This window comes from Silurus aristotelis, assembly GCF_946808225.1.
Source record: "Silurus aristotelis genome assembly, chromosome: 1".
In the NCBI taxonomy this organism is placed as follows: Eukaryota; Metazoa; Chordata; class Actinopteri; order Siluriformes; family Siluridae; genus Silurus; species Silurus aristotelis.
Window position 1 is genome coordinate 6809355 of NC_139574.1, and position 12577 is coordinate 6821931.

Sequence of the window (12577 nt, forward strand, 5' to 3'; positions counted from 1 at the left end):
TTTGGGGGGTATTAAAAATATTATTTTTTCTTCCTTTCTTCCAAAATGCGAAACGCCATGTATCTAATAAAAAGCAGTTGTTTTACATTCCATTCCCTCCATTCTGAGGTCTAACCCTGTCCTCTTTCTCTCCCTCTGCTCAGTCCAGGTGAGAGTGAATGAGCAATAAACTCTGTCTCCCTCATTAATGGTGTCTGTCCTTCGTTTTTTTGGGTCCACGGGAGACTAAAGTCTAACAGAATTAGTATGCCAAAAGCCACCCCCTCTTGGGGCCTGTAATTTTCTTGCAAATGATTTCCGTTTTAAGGATGAAACAAACAAGCCAATGCCATTTTTTTTGTTCTTCCGACGCCAGGGGCAGGAGTACGCATGCGCACCAGCAGATGAAGAAGTTTGCCAGAATCAGCAGGTGGTACTAATAATAAATTGAACCATTAAAATAAGTATTTTTATACATATAATATATATGTTTTTTTGTGTCTTTTAATATATAAATAAAATGTCATGCGGACGGAGATTTCTGTGGCCTTCAAACTGCGCAGTGGTTTTATTTAGTTGATGAATTTGGCAGAGAAGCCAGAGGAGCTCTGAGAGCTTTACTGCTGAAGATCTGCTCGAGCTCCGTCTTTAACTCGGGCATTTGGTCCTCCAGATATTTAGTTTATAAATTATATTCATCTAAACACAAAAGCCACTGAACATGTACTAATGTTTTAATTATTTATACACAACACACACACACACACACACACACACACACACACACACACACACACACACACACACACACACACACACACACACACATATATTTACACCTCAGGCATGAATTCTCTTTATTCTGTATATGTATAAACAATAAAAATCAATAGAACACAGAATATATATGCAATTTTAATTCTATTTATTATACATTATATAGCGCTTTTAGGAAGCAAAGCAGTTTTACAGATAGAAATAGAAGAAAGAAGAGGAAGGAAAAAAAAATCTTAAGAGGAGTCAGATTAAAATAATAAAAATAATAATAGTAATAATAATAATAAAAATAATAATAACAATAATAATAATAATCATAATAATAATAATAATATCAAATATAAATAAATAAATAAAAATAAAATAATAATAATAATAATAATAATTATTATTATTATTACATATGTTATTATTATTATTGTTATTATTATTACATATGTTATTATTATTATTATTATTATTATTATTATTATTATTATTATTATTATATATGTGAGGGTGTGAATTATTATTATATTTTTTTTCTAATCTCAAAGACTTTCTAGATAAATTAATGTTAAATAATAAAATAGAGTTAATGAATGAATGTTATAATCAATACTGTGGCTGAAGGCAATAATAATAATAGCAATAATCGTCGTAAATTAAATCTTTCAGTAAAAAAAGAATTTGCACATATGCATTTCTTCATTTCCTAAACCTGCACTCCTCTATTTTAATCCCCGCTGCACATTACCGCACATTAATAAGTGTAGAAGTTTAATTGCGCCGCTTTGCTGATCATAAACGTGGGTATAAATCACGGCTGTGTGTTACACTATTAGGCGTGTGTTTTAGATATATTTTTTTATGTTCCTATCGCGGTCTGCAGTCTCTCTCCATGATTCTCCATAACAATAAATCATGTTGGCTCCATCTTTCCCAGGAGTCCTGCGCTTATCAACCTTTTATTCCAAACCCGAGAACAGTCTGATTTCACCCACAGGTTATAGACTCATTATTATTATTATTATTATTATTATTATTATTATTATTATTATTATTATTATTATTATTATTATTATTATTGTTATTATCTAACGAAAATTGCCTTATAATTGTTAAACTATCTAAAGCGAATTATCCAAAATATATATATTTCTTTTTTTGTTTTTTTTGTTTTACATTTTAATCATAAAATAAATAAATAAATAAAACAAAGGAAATTTGCGCCCTTTGTGTTGGAATATCGGGCTGGAAAACAGTTTGGAAAAGAGCAACCACACCAGGCTGTGGGCTTCCAGGCAGCGTCCAGCTGGAGCTTTTCTCCAATTATCACTCCTGCATTTTTCCTCAAACAAAAATAAAATGAGTTCAGTACAACTGCTGCTTTTAATCTTCCCTTCTTGTTTTTATGTTTCTAAATTGTTTCCAAATTTTGGTACGTGTGTGTGTGTGTGTGTGTGTGTGTGTGTGTGTGTGTGTGTGTGTGTGTGTGTGTGTGTGTGTGACCCGAATGTTTTATAGCCGTAAACATCAACGCACTTTGGCCATAAACATCGGATCTTTATGGAAACCTTGTGCACAGATTTAAAATGAAGCTGTGGAAAATTTGAGACAGGATCATTCCCGACATGCCAGCTCTCCAAAGCGTGCAGACATGCAGGGTTCACACACGCTTTCTCTTCTCTCCGTGTGTGTGTGTGTGTGTGTGTGTGTGTGTGTGTGTGTGTGTGTGTGTGTGTGTGTGTGTGTGTGTGTGTGTGTGTGTGTGTGTGGAGGCCTAACCTGTACCTGTAGAAGGCAGAATTTCACATTCGCGTCACTCCACGTTTTTACCCATTGCACATGACTGCACGTCAAAAATACAAACAGCCGCACGTGCCAAGCACCTTGAGTTCAACTTTATTTCGAATAAAACATTACATCACTTCCGGGTTTCTTGGCGTTCAGATCAGTGCTCTGGCACAGAGAGGAGAGCGCGTGCCTGGGGTGGAAGAGATGAAGCTTTTCTTTCAGGTGAACCAAAATGCGCTTCAGGACTGTTGCAGGTAGTGGTGGAGGAAAGTGTGTGTGTGTGTGTGTGTGTGTGTGTGTGTGTGTGTGTGTGTGTGTGTGTGTGTGTGTGTGTATAATAATAATAATAATAATAATAATAATAATAATAATAATAATAATAAAATAATAATAATAATAATAATAATAATAATAGAAAAAAATTACAAATACTTACATCTACTATAATAATAATAATAATAATAATAATAATAATTAATAATAATAATATTATTATTATTATTATTATTATTATTATTATTATTATTATTATTATTATTAATATCAATCAGGATGAAGTTTTATTCAAAATTGGTTAATCGAATGATTGACAAATTATTTATTTATTTATTTATTTGCTTGTTTGTTTGTTTCTTAGATTTTTTTTTGTTTGTTTATCTAATTATTTATTTACCAAATACTGATCATTTCTTAATTTCGTAATTAATCAGTTCATTCATTCATTCATTCATTCATTCATTCGTTATTATTATTTTTAATTAATTGATTGATTGGTCGATTTCTTTCTTTCTTTCTTTCTTTCTTTCTTTCTTTCTTTCTTTCTTTCTTTCTTTCTTTCTATTTTCCAAAACAATTTTTCCATTTTTCCTGGCTTATCCTTTCCTCCCGAGGATTTCAGCAAAACTTCAACATTTTTCACAAACTTTTTTTTTTTTATTATTATTATTAATTAATGCTTAAAATTTTTGGTTGATGGCAAAACATCAGCACAGCTCAGTAAATTGCTCTTTAATGAGATTTTGCTACAGGGGATAATCTGCTACTGACAGGAAGAAAAAAAAAGATGTCTTGAAAACATCTGTAGACGTATGATTTCACTCTGAAGGATACCCCCCACCCATCACCCCCCACCCCCCATGTCTCAGAGAGAAAAATGGTCAGTATGCAGAAATAAACGCTCTGCCATTTGACCTAATGTATGTGACTTCACTTTAGGGAGAGTTCACTTTTCTCTCTTTTTTTTTTTAGAAAAGCTAATGAGCTTCTTGGTTGTTTCATCATTTCAATCATGAAGATCAGTAGTGGCCTTCAGTCTATGTCTGATACTATATGTTAAATATTGATTTGTTTATGGATGCAGAGAAGCGTTTGACCCCAGCAGTGTATGCGTCATTATCTTCAAATGTTCATGTGAAGTAACTGCATTTTTAATCCAGTAGAATTCAGATGTTTATTTTTTTATTATTATTGTTGTTGTTGTTGTTGTTGTTGTTGTTGTTGTTGTTGTTGTTGTTGTTATATAATCAATGAACACGTGTTTTTCAGTCTGTTCTACTTTGGTTTTCCTGCAGATGAAGAGAATACCATAAGGCCTGCTTTCACTTTTTATGCACTTGATTTAGCAGACTACTACGCTTCGAGATTGATCACACTCCTCGTACATGAACACATCATCTTTCCATGTCGTCTTTTCCAAAACGTATTGGCCGTGTACAGATTTTTTTTAGATTTGCACTGTGGAGAAGGAATGTTCACCTGCATCCCTGTCCTCCAAGTCCATGTACTTCCAGGATTCTGCAATGTAGATTACTTCCTCCAGGGAGTCTGGAGATTATCCCAGAAACTCATCCAGCTCAACAGACAGGTCTGGCTCACCTCCAGAAAAAATAGACCATATCATGCAGAGCTGCAGCCAAGCCAGAAAGCCCAAAATTATATCTGACACTTTGCATCATGTCAACTTTTATAATCTTTTATACTGCCAGTTTATCTTTTATTCCCAAGCCCTTTGCAGTTTGTTTGTTTTTTTTCCCCCAGCAGCCATGTTAAAGGCTGTTAATGTGTTAGTTTGTGTTGTACTGTATTTGTGCAACACAATTACTGTGTCCAGTGAAAGCTTTGCAGATGTGTCTTGCAAACTCTCACCTGCTGTTTGTACAAGCTGCATTCGTTTCCAGTGCACACTGCCCTAATTGTTTTGTGTGGGTTTTGCTCTGTGAAGCAGACACGGAGTCAGTAGCTGCCAGGATAATTACAGAGCAAGCGCTTTCAATGAAAGGAAAAGAAGCACTTAGTAATCCATGGGTCTGGTGTAAAACAGAATCTGACGTCGTAGTATACAGCAAAATGTATTATTCCGACCTGATTTAAATGTAAAAGTACAAACGAGGACATGATGCTGCACTGGATACTTTATTTTATTCCGTCTGTATTTTTCCATTGGGTTCGTTTTGATTTGCTTTTAGAATTCATTCTTATCTTCCTGAATGACATGTCAAAACAGAATTGGTGATTGGATCCTGCACTGATGCCAGAGATTGCCTGCTGGCTCAGCAGGATCTTGGGTCTTCAGTGGTGCGAATGGGCACATCTTTGTCTGGCCTTGCCATTGCTTTGGCGCTCTTTTGGATGGGAACACATGTCACACCCAAAATCACCATGCCAAGCACCAGCATACAGGCTCTGGCTGACCGATGGCAAAGAGCAGAGTGCCCACTGTGAACCTGGTGGCCATCACCACCTCCACTTGACACAACGCTTGCCAGTTGTCAGAGATAGAGGGATCAAAATGGAGACTAAAATGTGCACCATGTTTTAAGACTCTTAATAGATATGAATGTATTTGGGAAAGTTCCAACCAAACTTATTTATAAACCTGATTACTTAGAAGGTATTATCTTTCTTTCTTTCTTTTAAAACAGTAGCTCTGTAATTAATTCTAGCTGAATTTCAAATCAGCCAAATTTCAAACCATTCACAAAAACATTTACAGCATTTGGTAGATGCTCTTATCATGTTGAGGGTTGAGGGCCATGCTCAAGGGCCCAGCAGTGGCAGCTTGGTGGTGCTGAGATTTGAACTTGTGACCTTCTGATTACAAGTCCAGCATCGTAACTACTAAACTCTCGCCTCCCAACAAAATCCAAAGCTAATATTAATTAAGAATTTTTTTTTTTTATTGAAAAAAAGACAAAGTCGTTCATTTTTAAAAATGTTTAAAATGTTTGTTGTTTTCTACGTGGAATAAAGCACTTAAGCATATTCTATTTCTGGACTTTAATCTGCTTTGGGTGGTATTTTCCAATAATGTGATCTGTGGAAATCCAAACATTGCATCATCTGCACTTTTTATAGCTGCTGTGTTTAAATACAGAAGGTGACCCTAAGCCAGTCCCCTAGAACAACTGAATTATCATTATCATCTTCTCCTGATTATCATTGTATCATTGAGACTTGCATTGTCTGTTGCTCAGAGCAATGCTAAGCCAAACGTAAAATCATACTCAGCACATGACTTAACACAGTGTAATGTGAAAAGTCTAAAAACAGACTCTTTATAACCCGACCGTGTTCAATGGCATGCATCTGCAACTGTCTGATAAGGACCGGCGGGATTTCTTCGCCTTCTCGCCTTCCCTCGTTGTGGCATTTTAAAGAGTGCGGCGAATCTCTGGGTGCCAAATTAAGCGGCGTGCTGATCCACGCTGGCTGCACGGGGTAACGAGCAGGCCCAGAGGATATTTGCAGGGTCACACAAAGGAGGTGCTGGGGAAAAGCTGAGGAAATCGGGGCTCCAGCAGGAAGCCTCGCCAAGTCGCTAAATTCTGCAGGCCATCCTCTGTGCTTGGAACGAGACCTCATTGGTACAAGCCAAGTCTGCGCCTTGCTGTTGCTTCACTCCGACCGATGTCAAAGTGTGTTTAGGGTATGGGAGATTCAGTCATTTGAGAGAAAGAGATTAGGGATGGCTGAAGAACTGTGAAGGTTCTGGATTTCGACAGCATGAAGCGTCTGTCGAATCCTTTCAACCCGCGTCGTTTTCATCATGCTGTATGAGCGTTTACCACAAGAAAATGTGACAAACTATGTGCATTTTGTCCATTATCTCAACAAAGAGCCATTTCACAATGCCACCATGACACTGAATCGAATCCCACTGGTTTGTCAATGTGGGGTATAATGGAATTAATAACATCAACTGTGCATTGCCATGAGCCCTTGCAGTTTTTTTTTTCTCTTTTTTTTTTTTATCCCTGCCGCATATACTATGTGCTCACAGGGGATGATTTACTGTTGGCAAGAACCTAATGATGCTTCTCTGGTGTTGAACGTTGCATCTGTGGAGCTTCTGTAAAACAATGATTGTTGCAGCATTATGAGTCTGGACTTATTGTGATTGTCTTTTCCTTTATTCTTTTAACAAATGGTGCTGTTGCCCCATACTTCCAATTTGGAATAAACACATCCTTCCTTTACAAATATTTGACACCTAAGTCATTTACGGAAGCTGTAATTAATGCAGTGTTTGGTTTACAGTCTATAAAGGCATATACATGCTACTGTTCCCTTTGTTTTGTCAAAGTAATTATGGGTTCAGCTATCTATGTACTTGATGAGTTTTTTTCTCTCGGTGCTGCCTGATAAATAACAAAATAAGTCAAAGCCTGCTTTGTATGCTGTAATTAAAGTGAAAAATATAGCAATGCAAATCTTTAATTGGACTCCAAGAGAGAGATTCAGATTTCCTCTTTAATGATAAGAGATGACTGGGGACAGAAAAACAAAGTGCGTTAAAATGTGATGGTGGAAGTTCAATTAATCACAATACAGAAAACAAGCAATTTACCATACAGCGTTCTTTCTCATTCAGGGAATCTCGCAGCCCAGGTAATGTTCTTTTAATCATCTCAGTGCGACATTAGCCATCTTAAAAAACAACAGATGGATTAAAAAATAAAGAAATATCATGCCCTTAGAGAGAGCGAGTGTAATGCTTAAACAAGTGCACTGAAGCAGTCAGGAATGAAAAGCCACAAAACTGTATCTCACTGTACAGTGAATTTTGATAGCCTTGTCTTAGAGTAAAGGCATGTGGGTTGGATTAAACAATGTGTATGTTGTTTTGTAAAAAAAAATAAAAAAAAATGCAGTACACGAAAACAAATGATTAAATGACCTCGCCAAACGTTTCTGTTTTTTTTCACGTGCACTTGCTCGTCTCGTTGTCTCTTTTACCCTCTGCCAGAGATAAAAGTTCATTTGAAGTGTTGTCTTTCCACTCATTAAAGCTGAATTCCACACCATCTGTGAAGTGACACAAACACACCTGCTCCGCACCCTGCTGCCTCTAATGGCTTTTCACAATGTGCAGGCTAGCTCGTAGCTCCATCATACAGCCACTTCAGTCCATAATTAAACTTTTTTAGATAAACAATCCTGTCTTATTCTTAATACAGAGTTAATAGCTGAAGTAATAGTATACCCGAGTTAAGTATGATGTGATGGCACAGCTGTGTAAAGAAGACCACTGGATAATGGTGGTGCATAATCTCTTAGAGATTAAACCTCTTAAGACTGTATCTAAAGAAGACTGGATTTGATGAACTTGCTGGAACCCTGCGTTGCGCGCTGACAGCAGAGGAATCAGCGCTGGACGTCGGATGAAGGGATGTGCAGCAGACTTTTGCCCTTTGCCCACATGATCTGTTCCCGAGTTGGGGGTGAGACAGCCGTACCCTGCTGGGGTCTTCTGAAACCGGAGACCCTTGAAGTGATCACAACCTTGCAGCTTTGCATAAAGCGCTGCATAAAGACGTTCGGGACAGTTTGGTCACTGCTTTTCTTGCTTGCTCCCTCCCTCTGGGCATGAACTCCTCCAGACCAGGGCTCAGACCACCCTGGGCTGGTCAGCAAACCCTGCTTACACCTGCCATAAAACTTGAAAGCCTTTGCTTTGAAGTGTTCAAAGCCTAGCTGACTGACCTTTGATGCAACTTTGGCCACAACACATGTTTAGCGCAGTGCGTATAAAGCAGCCCGCTCTGTCCAAAGACTGTTTGGCTACATGTGTGAGATGTAAGGGTCCATGCATGGCAGCCATGCATGGCCTTCATGCTGTTCCCAGCAGCGTGGGGGTGGGATGGGGGTCAGCACCAGGGAAAGAAAAAAGCCAACAGAGATTGATCTCGACCGAGTCCTTCATATGTTCTGCAGCAACCCATGGTGCCCTCAAAATTTAAACTACACTCATAGTCATCCAAATGCTTTCATCCTGTTTGGTTCTGTCCTCAAATGGAAAGTAACTAGTAGGGTTAAAACTTCTGTAGTAAGAATGCTAGCGTATAATACTAACTAAAGATCATCATGTGCTTCCTTTTATGGCATTAGTAATATTTTTTCCTATAAAATTGTTTTTGCTAAAAATTATTTAAAGAGGGAAAAAAAGAAAATTGTCACACTTTATTTTTCTGTAGCTGCTTCAGTTGTTGACCTGCACAAGGCGATGGATATTAAAAATCCATAAGCTGTTCAAAACACCATTAGGCATAATGAGGGTCATCGTGAAGTCTCGAAGACCTGGAACTGTTGACAATCTTCCAGAAATTCTACCACATAGTGAGGATGAAAACAAAGACGGAAACAAGAAACCAGAAAACTGGATTTTACTGTTCTTGGACTCCTCAGTGATATACATCAGCTCTACATGACTTCTATAGAGCAACCTTTTTGCAGGAAGCTTTCTTTAGAGAAAGCCACAAAATGCATCATTGGAACTATAAATTGCATCATGTATTATGATCATATGAGACCGTTTTTTCACTTTATTTAGTTGTACCTTTTATATTTGACAAAAAAAAAATCAACTACGAAAAGAAGAACTCACAGCAAATAAATATGAAGCAGTATATTAATAGATTTTGTGGTTACTCCTGTGGGCACATGTCAAGACTGGAGTCATCATGAATTTAGTAGCAGGATGTTTTTTTTTTATTGGTTGCCAGCATCAAGCGGTTAAACCCTGCTTTGGGCTGTGCTTCACTGGCTTGTGGAAAAGCAGGACAAACCAAAAACAGTAAAATATATAAGACATCCAATATATTTTACATCAAATTAAGTGTGGTATTTCAAGATATGACTAAAATGTTTTTGTTTTTTTGTTATTCTCGTCAATGGATTAGATTAGATTAGATTAGATTAGATTAGATTAGATTAAATTAGATTCAACTCTATTGTCATTACACATGGACAAGTACAAGGCATTGAAATGCAGTTTAGGTCTAACCAGAAGTGCAATAGCAGCAATATATAGGCTATACAATATATAGGATATATAAGAATATACAGTTTTTACATTAGTTACATAAATTAAATTAAATAAAATGGTATTATAGGAAATAAAATGGTAGTATAGGATTGGGTAGGATATATTCAACTTTTTCAGTGCCATTGGTTGCCTTGTTTGAAGTCCATTTTCAGAGTATAAGTACAAAAACAATGTAATGAAATGAAATTGCAAATAATGGGTAGCTCAGATGATGAACTTCTGATCAGAAGGTTATGAGTTCAAACCCCAGCACCACTAATATGCCCCTGATAGGCTCTTGTGCAAGGCACTTAACCCCTTAACTGCTCAGTCATAGGAATGATATAATTGTCATATTCTATAAGTCACTCTGGATAAGGGCATCTGCCAAAATGCTTTAAATCTGAATATATTCACAGAGATCCTGTTTCATTAGTAATGTGGGCTTTGAAAACTCCCAACCCGCTACGCCAAGAAAATTCATCACAATCTCCAGAAGCATTGTCTGTTTGTTCATACAGAATTGGTATACAGGGCTTGACCAAAAAAACAAGAATCTACTTAAATGTTCTTCTATTAATGAAGAAAATAAATTTTCCATGCCACCTCTTCCTCACTGAACAGTAAAGCATTATTTGTGAGCCCGGCTTGACTATTTTATATGAGGCATTATATCTCAGTGTAAATACCTTGTGCTGTAACGGCGTAAGGCCCGTAATGCTGCGAGTGCTGATCATTGGTCTGTAAATGTCAAACAGGCGATGTTGATATACTGCCCACCTCGGGGTGCTTTCTCCTACTGCTGCAGTGACGGCGCTCGAGTGACATAATCTCAACATGAGCCATGCTATAAAGACTGTGCGGTTATATAACACAACATTCCCTGTAGCACACATGCTCTCTCGCTTTCTACCTCACTCTCTATCTGTTAACTTTATAGGCCGCTTGCTTGACAGTGTTGTACATATGCTGCCTTATATAAAAGGAACACCACTAGTATTTAGAATGTAACTGTAAAAAAAAAGTGCACATCGCCTCAACGGCCATTTTTCTTTTTTTTTCTTTTGTTTCTCTCCGTTTTTTTTTTTTTTTTTTTCTCAGACATTATTTGGTTATTAGACAGTTTTCCTGAAAGTAACTTTAGATTGAGGGTAACTTCAGCCTAATGGATTTGCCAAGTGCTTTGAGCCAACATTTATATCTCACGTTGATTACAGCACATACCGCTATAGGCCCATCTTAAAATACTGTTTAGGAAAATGATCATTTAACTACCCCACAATTTTCAGCAGAAATGAAGTGTCAAGTTGAAAAGACGTTGTTTATACTGTACATGTTTAAAATGTGATTCCTAGACCTCTTCTCGAGGTTTCTTCGTCATGCCGTCTCAGATAGTTTTTCCAGGACACAGTTGCCACTGGCTCAATCATCAGGGATTAATTATAAGGACAAACGTACAGCTACTAAACTTTGTTTATACAATTGTATAACCTATTTATCTTTGGAGACAATGTCCATTGTTTAAAGCGCTATACAAATAAAAATGAATTGATTTGAATAGATTGGATCTCGGGTTTGTGACTGTAATTGATTGAATGCTTGGTACTGCATTTAGGTATGTAGATTCCACAGGAGCTGGAAGCACGGCTGAGACAAATGTTGACTAGAAGTATGCGACGAGTCTCTATTGCAATATGACCTTCAAAATGCACAGTCGGCAAAGCTTCCCTGCATGTGGAAATTCACTCCCATTTATCTGTGTGAATGACTCGACTTCCATAAGGCACAGCTCTTACAGTTAAGCTTAACACTCTCTGAGAGAACGAATTACTGAATATATCTTGCACTTTGCTCCGTAAAAAATAGTAGAAAATGTACGTTCTTCAGCAATGAGTAGCACAGTTAATTAGCAGCAATGTGACAGTAGTATTGTCACGTGCCTCCCAGTGTAAAATAAAAACCAGGCAGTCTGGCAGAGGTGACCCCAGGGTGTCCAGAGAGTCGACGATTTGAAAATCCGACTGGGCATGAGCGGAATAGCAGCAGTGGAACCGTTTGGGTGCGAGGCAGTCCGGTATGGCTGTCAACACCTACATGTCTGGAGACATGACGACCCCTTTCCGCTGTGACGAGCGTAAATCAAGCGGTCGTTCTGAAACAACAGTGTCGTGTAGTTTCCCTGTCGTGTGTGGACCCTCGCTCTCTGCATGAGGCTCCATTCCAGGCTTGACAGGAGTAAGGCCCCTGCCTGAAGGGTGCCATACGGAACCAGGTTTCACACGTCACCAGCACCAGTGGAAATCCTGAAACACACACACACACACACACACACACACACACACACACACACACACACACACACACACCTGCATTCTGCTGTAGTTGCCATTCCAAATGGTTGTATGGCTGACACTCGTATAATGGATGCTTAGCTCCAGTTGCCCTTGTTTAACCTTTACATTTACATTTGAACATATATATTATATGACATATCTATACTGTATATTATTCAATATGTGCTCTACATGTAAATGTATGCTAATGTATTTATTTTTTTGCAATTTTCCCAGGCATATAAAATAAACCTAAATATCCCCATATAAAAACAGAATTTGTATTTCACATGCAGTGTGTGATTGTGTTTAAGTCTTAAAACTGAACATATTTGTTTCTTTCTGGTGCCGGGATTAGCCTCTCGGACTCAGCTCATTCGAAGCTTTTGTGCTTGTGTTTGTTTAGGTT